Source organism: Lissotriton helveticus, chromosome 3_1 (assembly GCF_964261635.1).
Source record: "Lissotriton helveticus chromosome 3_1, aLisHel1.1, whole genome shotgun sequence".
NCBI lineage: Eukaryota > Metazoa > Chordata > Amphibia > Caudata > Salamandridae > Lissotriton > Lissotriton helveticus.
Window position 1 is genome coordinate 202,516,702 of NC_136061.1, and position 12,918 is coordinate 202,529,619.

Sequence of the window (12,918 nt, forward strand, 5' to 3'; positions counted from 1 at the left end):
CAGTTGTCACCATAGAACACCACAGCAGGGACAACAGCTGCAGCCAGAGCTGCAACTTAGCAAGGTAAACAGTAGCCACAACCACATACTCCACCACCACAGTAGCAACCACAAGCAGAAGAGAAAGCAACGCAGTGACAACACTTTCAACCACAGATGGAAGAAGTGGGATCACAATAGAGATCATAACTGCCAACACAGCAGAGACAACAGCAGCAGTGACAGTATAGACAATTTCAGAAGCCACGGTAATTACCAAAGCTTTTACCCCGAAAGGGACTACAGCAGTGACAATAGTTGACAATTGCCTAGAAAGGACAACAACAGCAACAGTCGTAGCCAAGAAGGCGCAGATAACAGTGAAAAGACAGCTGCTCCTAAGACAGTACAAACAAAAGCACAGACCATGGCCCTGACAACAGCTGGCACAAAAGTAGAAATGACACAGAGCATTGACTACAGTTGCAACCCATGGGAAAAGCAAACCAGTGATGAGTGGGATAGTTTAGGTAGTCTCATGTGCTCGTAATTTCCCTAGTCTGCAGTCCAGTCCATCTTTTTGCTTGCTCACTTGGTCACTACAGACAAAGACCAACAATATGCAGTGCAGCCATGTTCCTGCAACAATTGCCCAGCCCGAACTGTTAAACTGAATGCCTTGGGGAGCACAATCAACCCCAGGACAGTTTTGGCCTAGCTGAGACCCATCATGGAGGTACATCATGAGGCTTGTGGGGACTGCAAACACAGGACCCACTTCTCGGCATGGACTTTGCCCCTAGAAATATGAGAAATCAGAAAAGTAAACAAGCACTGACAAATCCAATAGGCCTGGCTTAAAAGTGCTAACACATGTAAATAAAGGTATGCACAAATGCACACACTATTTTTGTCTTGTTTTGAGTCACTTTCTGTACCTTTTATGTCTATATCCTGTTCTTTTTTTATTCCTCCAAGCTCTTACTGCTGTACATCAGGTTATATACTTGACCAAGCCTGTCTTTCCATGCATTGGTCCATTAAACGCACACATATTGGCATTGCCAAAACATATTTTAAACAGTTTAAACAGGTTATTTCATGCGGTGAGTTTAGTTCCTCTCTCACACACAGTCAACACTGTATAATTTGCATCATCTTTGTGTGTTTGATGTAACATCCTAGCTGGCTAAGAGTATGCTCTGCCATGGGTCCCACACTCACTGTCCCCCTGGAACCAAGCTACACCTGGCCGAAGAGCCCCGATCAGCCAAAAACCCGGCCTTGGGTTGCCTGTGCTCTGGTTCAGGGAGGACTTGGCGAGGCAGCTCGGGCTGGACTGTTCCTACTGGAGCAGGACCAGGACTGATCTGCCTAAGGCTGAGTCTAACCTGAAGTGGCATGGTGGGAAAAAGGGATGGGTGGGAATTCTACCCCGAGCAGTTGCCAGAGGGCAGACCATTTACAAGCATGCTTCCATCATATCATCTTTTAAGAATACACCCGCATCGAGTGGAATCACGGGCCTCCAGTTCCATAAAATCACGACATTCATGAATTCCTGGCAGGTGACCTAGTGCCCTTCCAATGAACTTCTTTTTTTCAACCATTCCATGGAGCCCGTAAAAAAGCGAGTGCTGCTTCTTGAACTTTCCGACCGCCGCCATGTTTTCTATGGCGGCGGTCGGAAAGTAAAACGCCGAACGCGATCCTGCTGAACCGCAAATAGGAGCAATAGAGCCCTTTTGTTTGCACTGGAATTGGGCACATTCAGACCCCCCAAAGAGGCCGGTTATATAAAGGGGAGGTTCTTTTGGAAAAGTCCCTCGAATTGGTGAAATAATCCACTAGTTGTGAGGTAGATCGCCCACTGAATTTGTAAGTGTTCGTGACTAAGATCAACAAGAGGGTAATCTTACTTGAAGTCACACTTTTTGTCTGGGAGTTGCCAAATATGTTATAAGGCTGTGAACCGAGTAGGCATCAAATCGAAGACAGCTTATAAGAAGCACCGTAAGGGACACAAAAGATAAACCCTATTAAGATATTTATAGAGGAAGCAAAGGTGGAAGGAATTCTTTATTCTTGTCCTGAAGATGGTAGAAGTAATCATATAGCTCCACCGAAACGCGTCGACGCAATCTCCATTGTTAAATCTGAAACGGGACTAGTAGCACAGAGACCGATTTTCACTGTTCCATGTACTGCCACAGTGTTTCTCAGATTAACACAGCAAGGGCGGACTGTTGCTGCCTCATTTAGTTTCTCCTTCCGTGTGTTGTATATTTTTTTACTGTCGCCAAACTGCTGCTATGTGATGTTATGAATTTTAACTGTTCAGTTCTTATGCTGTGATAATTTCTGGTGTTTATTTTTAATATTGAAATGCAATGACTTGTTATTGAAAAAGATTTTTTAACCATTGTCTGTCTTGTAATAAATACATTTTTGTAATGTCGGTAGTAACCGCCTTTGGAGTTGTTCCAATTGTATGAATGTGGTGTGTGTGGATTTGATTTCCAAAATTGTTTTAGAGTCCAAAGGGTAACATCTTTTTAACAACATTGTTACTGTTGCTCTGTCCCTTTCGGACTTTACGAGCCCCTCTCCTTGGTTTCAAAGCAGTTACTTTACCATACAAATCAACGCAAATATTTATTTGTGTTGGTTTGTGAATTCCAAAACGGGTTTAGTGTCGGGTTAGCGTTAAAAAAGTAATGCTAACGAAACAAATAACTTTTGAGAATCTGGGCCTAAATTTGGTACCCCTACTAACAGTCTTCCTCCACTCCTTCCATTGGTGATCCTAGCGGGGGGTCCCGTTCGTGCTAACAGGTCACGTCCTAGCTGCAAACATCAGCGCAGTGACTAAGGAGGGAACACCCATTTGCACCCTGCACCAAAATCAGATATTCCGTAGCTAAACTGAAGGTGATAGTTCATGGGAGGGGTCAGGGTGAGAGGGCGAAGCAAGGCAATATAGAAGAAATTCAATCGGAGGGAGACTATGGAAACTAGAGAACAGATTGTAAAGCCAGCCTGCATGTAATGAACCAATGAAAACATTATTTAGGACAACTCGCAAGGTCAGCTGTCTACACCCCTCTAAATCTTGGCACCCCGGGCCTGGGCACAGCTCGCACACGCCGTGGCGGCTGGAGGAGCGTCTCCCCACTGCTATTGCAGCAGTGAAAAAAAGAAAATGATAATAACATGACGTTATTATCATTTTCTTTTTCTTTCAGGAGTCAGACAGAGCTGGCTCCCTGACCCCTCTAGGGCTGGCCAAACCGTCATGCGCACTGGCCATGTTCTCCATTGGGTTGTGTTGCACAGCCCCATGGAGAACATGCCCAGCCTCCCCAGGCACTGCCTAAGCATCCAAACAGGACAATCAGGCCAATCACGACGCTGCTCCTGCAGTGTCGTGATTTGCTGGGAGAGCCCGGAAGCCTGAGTGCTTCCGGTGCTTCCAGCAGGGGAGGAGAGGCGTGCAGCGGTGGGAGAGGCGTGCGGTAGAGAAGGTAGTTTATTTGTTTGTTTTTTGTTTAATCCCCTCTACCCTTCCCCCCGACCACCCCCACTCCAAGCGAACCGCCACTGCGCACATGCCAAAAGCCAGCCCTGGGCATAAGTGTACATTCAAGACTGCAGATGGCATGCTACCAAAGCTCTATTCAATGTTGCTTGCCCCCTGCAGTATACAACACTCCGGCCATGACACCGCTGCATAGATCCGGGTCTGCAAGATAGGGTGCAGGGTTTGATGGCTAAGGCCCAAAAGGATTTGAAATTGAAGCGAGGAGAGTGCCAAGTGAGTGGCACAATTGTGCAGATGTTTCCAGCTGTATCAATATGAACAGATGTGTTTTCATTATGTAAAAAAAAAAAAAAAAAAAACAAGATGTGCATGTGCAGGTTTGTAGTGAGACCCTCTCATGACAATGCTTGAAGCTTTCTCAGAAGCGACAGAACTGGCATAATCCGTGTTAGTGGCAGATGCAAACCTATGTGGGCTGCTCATCATCCTGCCAGGTATGTCATGCCTGCCAGCCTGCGCGCGCTGCGGCACTCAGGTGTCACTCAACCTGAGGCCCCTGGTGACTGTGTGCACATCTGCTAATACATGCAAGGCTTCTACCACCTACAAGCCCGCGTGTCAGTCCAACAAGAGCTGTTACTGAGTTCTACTTCCGGAACATTGTAACCTTGAGATACTGTGAGGCCCTAAGCTATGTTAAGAGTCCTCAGATACATATTCCACCATGTATGACGGCTAAGCGTGACGAGGAGGGGATCAATCAAGCGCCTTGAGACCTTTGGTGATCTGTGCGCTATACAAGAGACTATGACTATGACTATGTCGTCTTTGGCTCATACTACATTCCTTCTTGCAGTGGTAACACCTCACCTGGAGAAGTGCAAGGGCATCTACCTAGGTCTCCAGATGGAGAGACACTTCAAATTCAGAAAACACTTTCACAGGAGCCATACATTTGGGCATCACAGGAGCTCCCTGACAGCAGACATCGCAACCGCTTCCTCTCTCCCCCAGCTCAGCAATCTGGTTCAGACACGTTATTAAAGTTTTTTGTGTCTTTCAAGTAATAATTTCACATGGACAATCATATTTATGCTGTAAATCTATTTTGGGATACCCAGTAGACCTTCTCTGTTCTGGGCATGTGTGTCTCCTCGTCCTCTCAGGGAATGTGGTGGATTCCTTTCTGTACTGGATTGACTCTCCCACTTCCCACAGCTAGACAACCTCCCACCTTCACCTGCCATTCACTCTCTGCCACTCAACCTTTCCTACAGTCCATAAACTCTCAAGGGCACAACCCTCATTCCCTGGGCGTGGGCTGCACCAAAAATAGCCTATTGTGATGGCAGGATATGCCTGGGAAAGGCCACACTCAGCAAGATCTCAGCAGCTACTTTGGGTTGGAAAATATGTAAACGGAGAGATTTCTGGTGCCATCGCATAATGCCCCCAAATTATGAATGGGACCACATCACATTATAGAGGGGGGAGCCTTACAGGCCAGTGATCACTTTGGCTTAAAATCTCCACCTTCTGGTACCTACAGTGGATTACATAGTTTGAGGGTTGTGCCTCTACAAAGGGGCCATCTTGAAACTATCCTGCGACCCTGAGATGTTCCTGGTGGAGATTGTGTACCTAATCTGTGCAAGACACCTGCTGACGGGCCTCATGACCGCCAGAGACCTCTGCCGTCATGGTCTCTAGCTCTTTCCCAGATTTCTGAAGTTGTATAAACCACCCAAGAGTGTCAGTGGTGAGGCTGCTTGTGTTTGCTATTGACAAAGATGCTGGCACATCAGCAGGCCCCAAGGAAGACAAGTAACTAAATAAGAGTGAGAATGCTAGATAACAGAGACAGAGCTGACCTGTTCTAAGAATGGTAGGCGAAGAGAAGAAAATCAGATAGCATTACCAACCCAAGCCAAGAATGAGATCAAATAATAGAAAATGTAGAGAACAGATTCCAAAAACAGAGAAAAGAAAAGACTGCAGGGAGAAAGAGAACCAGTTCCATAGAGGGAGTAGAACTGAGTCCATAAGCGGAGCTGAACATATTCCAAGCGATGAACAAGAACAGACTGCAGAGAGGAGGCAGAAGGGAGCGGAAGGAGAACAGATTGCATAGAGAAGGAGAATTATAAATCCCATAGAGAAAGAAAAGGACATCCCTGACCGGGAAGAAAACAGATTTGAGAGAGGGAGGAAACCATGACAGAGAAGGAGGAAACCAGATGCCAGAGAAGGAAGAAAACCGATTCAAGAAAGAGAGAGCAAGTGAGCGAGAAAGAGAGCGCAGAAAGCATTCCAGAGACAAAAAAACACAGATTTCAGAGAAAATAGTAGAACATATCTCAGCGACAATGAAAAATAGCAGATTCCACAGAGAGCAGATCAATTTTCTTCCGTAAAGTGTTCCAGGTCTGACTCCCATGGAGGGGTCTGACCGACTTGGGGAGTGGGGTGGCAGACGAGACTGTCACACCACGTGCCATTGTAGTATTTGCAGCCATGATTCCCAAGATGAATGTCGGTGTGGGCTTGGGAAGGGGCAGGTGGGTTTCCCATGGGAGCAAACATCAGGTTAAAGCGCGCTCACGCGGTGACAAGCGAAGAGAGAACAAGCCGCAAAGACTGAAGAGTGAACATGGTAGCAGGGTCACAGGAAGGAGGAGGCTTCCATTCTCACCGCTATTATAATTAGTAATTGTAGCGGGGACATATTTATGGACACATTACAGAAGATTTTCGATCTTCTCTTAGCAGTGCTTCAGAGTGGAATTGATTGCAGTTTTTATTGTTTTCTTGCAAAGTATTTTCACTTTTAGATTGGGTTTAAACGTAGGGCAACCTGATTTGGTTGGCAAGAGCTGTGCTGTCAGACTATACAGCTGCTGCTGCTGTGACTTACTGGATGGTGCTTTCAGGGGTCACTTTGGAGTCTCACTCCTTCAGTGACTTTTCCAGCACTTTACGCGCAGACTGACATTCCCAGCACTAGCAGGAAATGTAGAAGAATCAGCACAGCCAGCACCAGATAAGAAATACATCACCAGCGACCAGAATGCACCGAACAACGCCATCATTACAAGAGTGAAATAAAAAGATTCATTGCTTTGAGTGTTAAAACTTTCACAAGTCTGAGCTCTGAGACTGCATCAAACCTTGCAAAGGGAACCTCCATTAATTATCAAGGACAGATGCCCCATTCTAATCACCTTTCCCTATAAAATCAAAGCCGGCATTGTTTCAGTGTGAGACCACCCCCAGAGCATTTAGAATAAAACTCTGTCCCCTTAATTTTGGTGAACACGCCCCAAAGATCAACATGATACCTTAGGTCTTAGCTATTTGTGGTTCCAGGAAGGGAACCTTGGAATTACCAGATACACATTTGAGAGGTGCATGGTTGGCAAATCTGGTTTTCAGCTTAAACCACAGTCAAGGGAGAGAGTTTTTCAGACCTCGACTAAGCTTGTGGAACGCTGCCTCAAGTTTAGAGTGTGATGGAGTTATATGCTAGTAAGTTTGTCCCTCGAAGTGTAGGGCCCTATTTGCTGTTTTTTTGTACTTAGCCATGTTGAAGGCAATCGATAGTGGGGCCAATCCGTAGACGTTTTGTTGGATAGCACATTTGCAAGACACGGAATATCTTCCCATTGCATGATTACACCATGCTTTCTATACTGCGCAAAATATTGTGATTTTATCTCTTTTTTTTCTCATCAATAAACAATACAGGGCGTTTACAGCTGGTTGCCCATGTGTACACAATTAATGCATGGCTTTATTCGCCTTAGAATCGGACTTGTCGCTCCATCAGGAGACCCAGCTGGATGTCAGTGCAATACTCCAGGTGAACTGTTAGCACTGTGAGAAGCTATGTGCTTTTATGAGTCAATGAAGGCAAGTCGACTCCTCCTAAATGTTGGTATGTGTATCTGATGACTGCATTGGCTTGGGGTATGTCTAACAGTATTCCAAGTTTGCCTTGCACAGTATTACTCCGCATGTGATGTGGGTTATTTAGAAAGGGAAGGATGCCCATTTGATGTGATAAAGTGCTGAGGCTCACGAGGGATGGGAACTATGTAACTATCCATCCCTCACACTTCAGCATTGCCGTCCATGCGGTTTAGTAGCACTTAGTTCCAGTAGTTGAACCAGTTATATTCACCATCGCACTTATTGGATCTCATTTGCAAAATAATTATTAAGTGCTGGGCCTCAAAGTTTTTCTTAAGCGCCCACAGCCAGCATAGACGAAAGGTGGTAGTGCTGAATGCTAATACTGCCTACACTTGATTCCACCTCATGGCTCTCTCCGCCATCATTATACAATGTTTATCTGTTTATCTCACTCTAGCATGTTCTTCACTTCGTCACTTTTTCGTATCTTATTTCTCCTTTTTATCCCTTTCTCCCTCTGTTGTGCTCGGTCACAGTTTGATGATGATAAATATGAGTGCCGGGGCCAGCCATCAGCAAGCACCAGCACAAATTAAGCACGTTTGTCTCCTTTTTGTTGGTGCAGTTACATTTCTGTGCTTCGAAGTAGTAGGCTTGCACCACACCAATGAAGGTAAATGCTGAGGCCTCAATCCCAGAGGTTTCCCGATGGATGGGTAGCTGGTGGATGGATTACAATAATCATAGAGAAAACTTTATAAAAATGAACCACTTCCGTTCAAAATCGAGTACTTCCTGGACGGAATGTTGGGCTGGATGGATTACTATGTTTTTTTGAATTGCGCTAAATCAAATTCTCTGAGGATTTCCTAATAAATGTCATTCATGCTCAGAGACCTCAAGTAAAGATGTGTTCAGGCAGGAGTAAGTGGTTGCGTTCGCAGCCCGCACTCCTCCACTCACGCAATATATGATTTCAGGTAAATCACTTTCTCCTGCGGCACTCGTCACCGCTAAGCGGGCGAGAGGACGCGCGAGCACGGCTTCAGGCTGAGCCCATTACTGCTGAATTGGAAAAACTACCTCAGCCGCTGCAGAGACGCGGAGAAACCAATATCTGCAGTGCCTGCTGACCCCTGACGTCCTTCCCACCCAGGGAGACCTGCTTGTGAATGGGAAGATTCATTTGCCCAACTCCTTCTCTCAGCCCGGAGCGCGCCTAGCCTCGAGGACGCGCACCCCATACATGGCAATGGAGACTCCAAGCCAAGGGCTTGCCTCATTCCTCCAAGTCATGTTCACCACGCTCCCTTTGGTTTTATTAAGAGCATATATTACCTCTGCCGCCTTCTGCAGGATGCGTAATGGCATTGAGGGCCGCATATCAACACAATAATTAGGTATTTAGAGTCCATTGTCTATTTTCACATCTCCGCCAGCAGAGGTACCCGGCTTGCAAGAGGTCTCCTTGCCTTCAGCGCAGATGAAGGTCAGCGGTGATTTAGAGTCCATCCACTCATTTAAGGAAGTGTTTTACTCTCTGCTTTTAGTGCCAAGGTGATGAAAAGCAATTTGATGATGCAGCACACTTACAAAATGTGGCAAGGGTAGAATGAAGCTTCATGTAAAGAAAAAAAAGCAGTCGGTGGCAGGCACCGTATCTTTAAACGGATAAGAAAAGATATTACACTTGATCTAAGCCACAAGGCCGAGAAGTGATTACAGGCACTGTATCATTGACTTACAAGTCAAAACAAAGTTTATTTAGACCATGGTCTTTAAACAATAGCAAAGCCCAGTGCAATTATTAAAAATAAATAAATAAATAAAATAAAATAAAATAAAATAAATAAATAAATTATTAAAACTGCACAGATTATACATTCTCGACACACGAAGGAACTTAATACACTATCGACAGAGAAATAAATACCAATTATCAGATAAAGCGATCTACTCCTTATAGAATTTATATCTAACTTAATACGTACTCTAAAACACAATCAATTCATGTATCTAAAATCCATAAAACCTGATATAAAAATCAAAACAGATTATACAACTCTTAAAAAGGCTAGCTAAGCCTCCCTAGGAGAGCTTTTAATTGCTTTCATGTAGTTACCCAATGCAATTGCTATCTCAATATTGGGCAATTCTATCAGTAAAGCTGCCGCTTGAGACCGTAGTTGACTTACCATTGACGTAAGGGAAGAACTAAGGGTTGGTCAATGAAAGAGGAGAGAGAGAACCAACAGAGGAGAGGTAACGATGGTGGAGCAACGATGATTGTGGAGTGGCAACGACAGAGACTAAATGGCAGTAGTGGAAGAAAAGAACAAGAGGTGGGGTCAACAATAGGAGAGAAACAAGACAAAGAGCAATAAAGAGTAGAGCAACAGTGTGGGGAGCAACACAGAGTAAAGCAACACCAGTTGAGGCAAACGATGGAAGAGGAGAAAGGTTCAGAAAAAGAGTAACTGATGGAAAGGAGGAATGGAGAGTTGAATCAATAATGAGGGGTCAACAATGGAGGGAAGCAGGATAATGGAAATGACAAATGGAAAGGAAGACAAGTGAGGAGAGAAAATAGAGTGGAAAACAGATGGACATGAGGACAAAGGGGAACAACAGTTGAAAAAAAAGCCTGGAGGAGAGGAACAATTAAGACGATAATGGATGGAGCAGACAAGATGACGTGGAAAATTTATAATGGGAATAAAGAAGCATTATTTACACCTAGAGCCAATTTTAAAGATGTAGGGCATGTTTATGAGTGCACATTTGTATTAGTTTCTGCATTAACTACAGCTTTTTCATGTTGCAAAGCACGCACCACACTGCTACAGAGCAGGGACGGGGCATATTGAAGAGTGTGAAGGACAGAAATCCTACAATATTTAGAAGTGAACGGGTTACCTTACGATGAAAGATCTAGGCTGCCACTGCTCTCTCTCTAGTGGGTCAGTATTGAGTGCGCCTCACTTTAAGTCTTCTGCAGTTAGCATAATCTGTGATAGATTAAGTAAGGAGGGGTGCAGTGGCTCAAGTAAAACCTATCATAGATCAACTACCAGTTTTTCACCTCAAGACCAGTCAAATCCTGTAGATGCCTAAATAAATTAAAATCTTTTGAACCACGTCAGAGCTGGTTAATAATGCAGGCAATCTACGAGGTCCACGGGAAGGTTTTATTTAAGAGTCTGAGCCTTATTTCATATCGAAAGTAGCAATAGCTCGATTGATGAGGTACAGAGTTGTCATTTGTGTCTCCAAAGGAAAAGTGTCAACACAGTTGGTAGTGAATGTTGGCTTAGTCTGAAAGTGTGGGCTTTTTGCTTTGCCAATGCTTATTGTAGATGCTCAACAGCATCAGCACAAACAAAAGCCAAAATAGCTGCTGCAGTCACCACACAATAAAACTTCATAAAATGCTTGAAGCCGCATTATAAAGAAAGGGGCAGCCTGTTTGAAAATTGTAACTGCCCTTTCTGCTGATAAAGTAAAAAAATAAAATAAAGTTAACAGCAGGGCAAGGAAAAGGGGAGGTTGGCAGAAGTATGGTTTGGGAAGGGGGATGGAAGTGGGTGGGTAAAAAATATCACTTTGAGGCAAGGAGGGAAGATGCCAATCAGGGAGCAATAGAGGACGTAGGGTGGCGCTAGGGAACAAATTTACATTTAACTAAAATTCGTAGTGGGACGGGGAGGGGAGAGGAAGCAAAGAGGGTAAAAGCAAAACCGAGGAGGCAGCTGAAAGAAGTAGCACATGGAAGGGAGTGCAAGAAAACACATGCATTCACATGGAATTCTGAAAGAAAAAGAAAAAAGCAGCTCCTTGAATATAAGCACTGGAAGGATACAAGTTATGCACCCAATAGGATGGTAAAGACACTATGGCAGGAGAGCGACAAACACTAGTAGAAGAAGGACAACAATTAAATAAGAAGCAAGCAAACGAGAAAAACAAGAAAGCCAGTCAGTCAAGAGAAATTGACTGAATCAATCGACACTCTAATTCGACAACCAATATCTAAAAATTGATTGTAGTTGGGGTGACATCCCTACTTGTCATTACAGACACTGCTTCCAGTCCCACACTATTGTGGGATAACCTAATGCATTCTGGGTGTAGTGGTTGTTTTGTTTCGATTGAACTAATTAGATAACAACACACCTAAAATCAATTATTTCTGGCTGAAAAGTTCAGCACTGGGGTGAGTGTCCATAATGCCCTGGAGTGAGGTCGCCACACTACCTGTGAGTAGTACAAATAGGAATACAAGTGATTTTTATTTTGGATCAATTTCACAAACATTAGCAAGAGCCAAGGACAGATGAAATATATCCTGAGTCTAATACAAGGGGAAAGTAGTTAATGTGGTGTTGTCTGCTTGTGCAGCCCCCTACTTCTGGTACCAGGGTTTGCATACAACTCCAATTCAGTGGTTATGAAATGGAAGGAAGTTGTGAAGGAAGTTTGGAGTGGCAACCAGATAGCCCCATCAATGTTATTTTGATTTCCCATGCAATGTCACAGTGCAGAGGAGCAAGAGCTGGTAGACCACAAACTGCCACACATTGGAGCAACATTCAGAGAAAATCCTCCAAAAAGGCCAGCTGGTACACCCAAGAACTACAGAAAAACGAGACAGCAAACAGTTGGAGAAGAGATGGTGCACCAGCAATGACACATAGGACAGGGCGGTCTCCAAGACCTTCCTCAACTTGTACCACAACTTGCTGAAGGCAACAAAGAAGACAGCCATTGCTACATGCATCAAAACCAGCACCAACATCACCAAGGAACTTTTCAACATCGTTAAGGAATTCTCCAACCCGGCTGCCAGTGAAAACAACATCACACTCTCACAGTAGCTGTGCGTCACCCTCGCCCTCTTCTTCCACAACAAGATCGCAACTATATACAGAAATTTCGAACCCCAACCCATGCCTTTGGACTTCATCGACAGACACGCCACCACCGTAAGCGACACAAATCATACACTGACCACCTGGAATATCCTCGCTACCCAGGACACTACCTCCACCATGAAATCCATCCACTCAGGAGGTCCCACAGACCCTTGCCCACACCACATCTTTAACCTCGGAATCCAAAGGATCAGCCAGGAATTCACCCCCCTACTCCACCTCTCTATCACCACCGCAACATTTTCTGATGCCTTGAAACATGCCAAAATCCGACCACTATTTATAAAACCCTTTGCCGACCCCAGCAAGCTCAAAAGGTACCGGCCAATCTTCCTACTCCCATTCCCAGTGAAGGTACTGGAAAAGATCATCAACAATTAACTCATGACACACCTGGAGCAGAACCAGCTACTCAATGCTTCTCAATCCAGCTTCCGCAGCAATCACAGCACCGAAACTGCCCAGATTGCAGCCACAGATGACATACGAACCCTACTTGACCAAAAAGAAACAGCATTTGTGATACTCCTTGACCTCTTGGCAGCCTTCAACACC

At 44.7% G+C, this 12,918-nt stretch overlaps 1 protein-coding gene and 1 pseudogene across 1 annotated transcript in view; both read right to left on the reverse strand.

Annotated features, from left to right (window-relative positions):
- Window positions 1-12,918, reverse strand: part of TMEM132E (transmembrane protein 132E) — a 1,094,917-nt gene that overhangs the window by 846,933 nt on the left and 235,066 nt on the right. The window lies entirely within an intron of this gene.
- LOC144825724 (U2 spliceosomal RNA) lies at window positions 9,035-9,152 on the reverse strand (annotated as a pseudogene).